Consider the following 6,000-nt stretch of genomic DNA (forward strand, 5'->3'; position numbering starts at 1 on the left):
TAAAATGATTCACTGGACACTAAGATCATTTCCAGCTCTAGATCTAAGAACCTGAGATAAGAGAGGAATGTTCACTTTCATGTTGGCCATCATTGCAGCTCTTTGAGCTCAGTCTTGCCCATGGAGGAGACAACAGAGGTTACCTATCAGAGTGTCACAGGTGGCCTCCTCACAAGTCATGAGAAGGCTTGTGCTTTGTCTTTAATCACAGTGAAGAGAAGGGAAATTTGTTTCTTTTCAACCAACTTCTGCTGGACCAAACCAGATGTCCCTTAGTCAAAGACTCTTCCTCCTCCTGATGCCATTTCCTCCCATGGCTGGCCTTCTTTGCTGAGAAATAGTTTTATTTTCAGGGCTTTTAGGCACTGGAGACATTGGACTTCTTTCTATAGGCAGAGACACTTGCAAACAAGCTCCTAACTCTTTTTGAGAGTAGGCATAGGAGAGGCATGGAAGGAAGCCTAGACACATGGAGGGAAACACCACTACTTTATTCTGCTTATGCCAAATCCACACCTGACTCATCATATGCTTTTGGGCAGCTCCCTAAGCCTCCTGGTGTTTCACTACTACCTTTCTGAGACATAATAAGAACAAATTTATTTGACTCCTTAGATGTAACATCCTCTACGAGTTCTTATCTCACTACTCCCATGCACAATGGTGCTTCTGTCCTCTCAACTACTATAGCACTCATATGTAGCAAAATATTAACCATACTAGATGCCTAATGTACTCTTATCTGGTATGGTTACTTAACTCTTAGACTGTTGTTTAACTGCATGTGTGGATAATATCTCTCCTCAGCAAGAGTGGAAGATCCTTGAGGGCGGGAACCATATTTGTTACTTCTTTTAACTACTGTGAAATTTAGCACTGGTCTGGGTACTAGAGCCACTCAGATGGGAAACTGGGCTTTAAGGTCAAAGACATCCTGTAATTTTGGAGATAACAAAGAATTATGCACAATAATTATTGCCAAATCATCTCTTCTCTCCTTTAGGTCTCTATCAACTACTCAACCCATACACTTATCCCAAATGACTTATCATCCTATTCCACTAGTATGATTGGGCTCTCTCAACTCATCTACTCTGACCCTAAATACTTCTCTATATTTCAAGTTCCTCTATCCTCATCCCTCCAATAAAATGACAGAGTCCTTCATCCCACCCTCTTCCACCTCCCCAAGAACTTACTCTGGAGGTTATCCCCATCGTCTTTCTTCCTTCTCTTTCTCCTCACTAATTTTTCTCATGTGCCTAGAGACATGTTTAGGTCTCTCATTCCTACAACAAGCAAAAACACAAGCAAACAAAACTTATTTGATGAGTTTATATCGTCCAGCAACTGTCTTCTCTCCACAGCTAACATTGTGAAAAAGCTGTCTGCACCTGATGTTTCCACATCCTCCCTGTACATTGTCTTCTTGACCCCTTGCAATCTAACTAATGTACCAAACACACTACTTATGCTACTCTTCCAAAGGTCACCATGACCTAGTAATAGCCACATTTAATGCCTTTTTTTCAATCCTCCTCCTTCCTTACCTCTCTGTGCTGTTTTATGTTGTTGCCTATCCTACACCGTCATGTTACTCTTTTTTCCCTTTGTTTCACACATACCAGAAGTTCCTACTTCTCTAACTTCCATTTTTGCTTTCTTTAATGACTTCTTTTCCCTTTTCCTTAAAGTAACTGTTACTTCCTAGCCTTGGTTCTGTTCTACATTCCCTCTGTTCTCCCTCCTTAGGCAACATCACTCAAAGCCAAGGTTTCACCTGTTACTGTTATACATTTAATTCTCAAATTGATGTCTCTACCTCTGATGTCTCTTCTGAACTTCACCCCTACCACAATTACACCATCAATTCAATTCAATTGATACTTATCAAATGCTTACTATGTGCAAGACACTAGAAACACCTCAAGCTCAATATGCCCCAAACCAAGCTTATACAGTAATGGTCATAGGAAGAAGAAAAGAGTGGTAATGTTTGATCATTACCCAACTATGAAGGCACGTGTGTTCACTGGACATAAGTTATAGAAAAAAAACCCTCTGATTTCCCAAGTATCTTGAACAAAGAATATCACCAGTCCTGACAAATCTTAGGATCATTAACTATCCATGCCTAGTGACTTGTTGTTAAGATAGGTAATACTGCCAGATGGAATCTAGAAAGTACTGCTAAGGATTATGAAAGCTTACTTAAAAAACAAATACAAAAACAAAAACAGAAAAAGAAAAAAAGACATTAAAGATATTTGCGTCACTTCTGCTAATTCAAGGCTGCAGAAGAAAAAAGCAGATTTTAAAAGGGAATAGCTAGATATCAGAATGGTATCTGAAAACAGATTTTGGATTATAGACAATAGCTTAGTATATAGAACATAGCTTTTTGGCCACGAATGGAGTAAATAAAATAAGGGCCAGGAAACACATTTTTGACGGAAAGAAATGGAAATAGAGTAGTTACTCTTGGATTTGAGGAATGGCTAAACAAATTGTGGTACAAGGATTTATTGAATATTATTGGCCTGTAAGAACTAATGGATAAGAATTCAGAGAATCAGAGGAAGGCCTGTATGATGTGATACACAGTGAAGTAAACAGAACCAGGAAAAACTTATGTACAGCTACTACAACGGTACAAACGAAAATAAAGAAAAGAAACCCAAACTGAATTCTGTGTAATTGGAATAACCAAATTTGGCCCTAGAGAAGAAATGAGAAAATGTACCATCCTCCCTTCTTTGTAGGCAATGGGCAATTATGAGCGTGTACTATTACATATACTAACAGAACAAATTGAAAAGGATTCAGAGAAAGGATAGTTACAATCCAATAGGATGAAATTCTGCAGGGGAAATTGGCCATCTGAAGACCATGCCATATGAACATCTGTTGAGGGAACTGGAAATATTTAGTATGGAGAAGAGAAGACAAGGTTTGGTGGAAGGGTGAAGAGATAGTGACATAATAACATCTTCAATATTTTTAAATATTTAGAATACAAGAGAGATTAAACTTATATGCTACTTAGCCTCTGAGGGCAGAACTAAGAAGAAGAGTTGGTGGTTGCAGACAGGCTAATCTTCAAAAACTTCTTAAAAATTGGAGATTTCCAAAACGGAATGAGTAGTCTCCTTAGAAAGACAGTGTGGACCCCCTCACAATAAATTTTTAAACAGAGGCTGTATGATCACTTGTTGGGAATGCAGCAGAGGACATTTTGGTCCAGGTGAGGGTTGGAATGAAGCCTTCCAATTCTGAGATTCTGCTGTTCTATAGCATTGTGCCTCTTGACTCTCTTCTCCACCTCACTACACTGCCTTTATATATTTTAAATTTTTATTTCTTAGATTCTATTGAAAGAGTCCTTTTTTGATTATCTGATCCATAATAGAAAACTTAATATTATGGAGATGTATATAGCTCTTCTAACATTCTCTCTCCCTGTCCAGACGCTGCATGGGGTGTGATGATGGAAGGCCTCTGAGTTCTTTATGAGTTCATACAATCCTGGGTTGCTTCAAAGGTTCCTTGTTCAATTACCTCCCCCAGCTCAGTCCAATCAGAGGAGACAAAACTAGGCATCAGAGAGGACACTGTGATTGAGTACTTTGATTAATTCTGCAGGGATGACTAGCTGTAGCCAGTCATAGTGATGTTCCACCAAGTCGCAAACTCATTGGTGATTACCAGTAGTAATATTTTTGTGGCTTTCTATCACTTTCAATACTTTCTCAAGCCATACGTCTCAGTTTAAACTCATGCCTCTCTTCTTTGCCTGCTAAAGAGACCTGACCTCAAGGTTGGTCATTTGGACCCACTAATCAGTCAACTCACATTTATTAAGTTGTTGTGAGTCAGACTCTGTGCTAAGCTCTAGAGATACAAAGAAAAAAGCTAAAACATTCTTGCCTTCAAAGAGCTTATATTATAATAAAAGAGCCTGTATATAAATGGAGACATGAAAATATAACAAATCAAACCCATCAATCACTGAGTACAACGATAAATCCTCAAGAAAAATGGAGAATCATGGACAAAGCCATGCCCCATCAGCTCAGAAGCAGGGCAGCAAGTGAGCAAAGAAAGTTACTTATAGCTACAGATACTCAGTAACAATGACTAGACTTTTTGCTAAGTATATCTTTTTTTGCTGACCTGTACATGTAGGCATCCCAGTTTTAGCCTAAATCTTTCTTGGCACTATTGGCTGACTTTGATGTTATATTCTTTACATCTTCTCTTTGCTCACCAGGGACATATCTAGCAATTTTGAGGTCCTGGTCAAGCAGCACAAATCAGGCCTTCAAATCAGCTTTGTAATTATGGTGAAAGAATAAAACAAGGAATAATTAAGACAAATTCAGGAGGGGGATTATTTAAATAAGCATCTCACAAATGGGTATTATTAACAATGACACATTAGTTTCCTGTTTTGACTAATATTTTCTGTACCTTGGGAATAATACCCCTTTTGTACTTGTACCTGATAACCTCACTTGTTTCTAGACCCTTCAGGACTATGCGTGTTCAGTTTTCATACCCTTTAAATCTTGATGCTCAGGAGAAAAGTACCATTAACTCTCCCCTTGTTACAAAACTTGCCACTTGTGGATGACCCTTTACTTTGAATGGGATCATGATATAGTGTGATCCTAATTTATTCTTAGATATCAGTCTACTCAGCTCCACTCAATCATCCCCACACCTCTGAACCTCTCAAGTTCATAAGGCCACTTCCAAAGCTGCACAGAACCACTTCTAGTTGGTACTTGGTCACCTACTCAAGCAAGGAAACATAAAGCAGAAAAGGTAGTCAAGAGTCCAAGAATCAACTCCCCTGATAGAATCCTCATACTGTAGCTTCCATGAAGGAACCATTGCCCTGATGAGATGGGGAAGTACCAGATCATCCTCTACCCATCAGTGAATGTCTCTTCTTTCAGATGGCTGTGTATTCCTTTGACCCTCTAGGTATCATCATAGTAAGACATTCATTCTTCTTCCCTCCTGGAGCAGTAATGTTACATGTGACTTTCTGAGTGGAAAAAATGGCACTTTCTGACATTAATCAAAGCTGAGAATCTCAGATAAAGAAACAAAAGGCACCTTGTGAACCTTGGTTTTCTGGAAGAGATAAGACCACCAGTCCATAATCAAGCTGGGAAGAGATATGGGTTCAAACATTTGGCAAATGATGGCAGAGGAACAAGGTACAACACAAAGAAGTCCACGTGGTCTGCTCTACTTAGAACAACAGTGCAGAGACAGTGGGAGATGGACACCTTGGTTTCTATCATGGCACAGAATAGGAATTCAGTTGAGGCTGTAGCAGTCTCAGTTTATTGGTTAGTAAAATGTCTTTGTTCTCATTCATCAGCTAACTTCCAACCAAGGGTCAAACCATCAGCCCACAAAGTCTGAGCTGTCTTGCTGAGTCTATCTTCTATAATTTCCTATAAATATGCAGATTTAGAACCACTGAAAGTAAGGGGTGCCTCTCCAGGCATAGGGTTTGAATAGCTGGTGAGCCAGGTCAGTGCTAAGGCACAAGATGAATCAGAGGAGTCAGGTTTTTCTAACAGACACAACAAAGTTATGAAAACAAAAGAAAACACCAATTTTTCCCCCTTCAAAAACATTCCTTGACATTAACCTCCATCTGGAAAACCTTTCCAACAGAGTTCTTTTTTTTCACAATAAAAACTAGAATTTATTTCATTTTATAATAAATAGGGAAACAAGAAATATTTGCTGCAATGCAAGAAGTTATATTAGGAAGGTGGAATTTATGATTTCAAAGAGAATCTCGTATGTGCCTAAAAGGTCCGGAACTACAGGATATAAGGAATTCTCTAGGCAGAAGGCAGGAGAACTAAAGCATGTATTTACACTCCACAATAACAAGCCCACAAACCAGCATCCCCATTTTGATATTTTCATCAAAAGCTTCCAGGCCCAATAAGTCCGCCTTACAAGGGTAAC

The sequence above is a fragment of the Trichosurus vulpecula genome, chromosome 8 (genome assembly GCF_011100635.1).
Source record: "Trichosurus vulpecula isolate mTriVul1 chromosome 8, mTriVul1.pri, whole genome shotgun sequence".
Lineage (NCBI taxonomy): Eukaryota > Metazoa > Chordata > Mammalia > Diprotodontia > Phalangeridae > Trichosurus > Trichosurus vulpecula.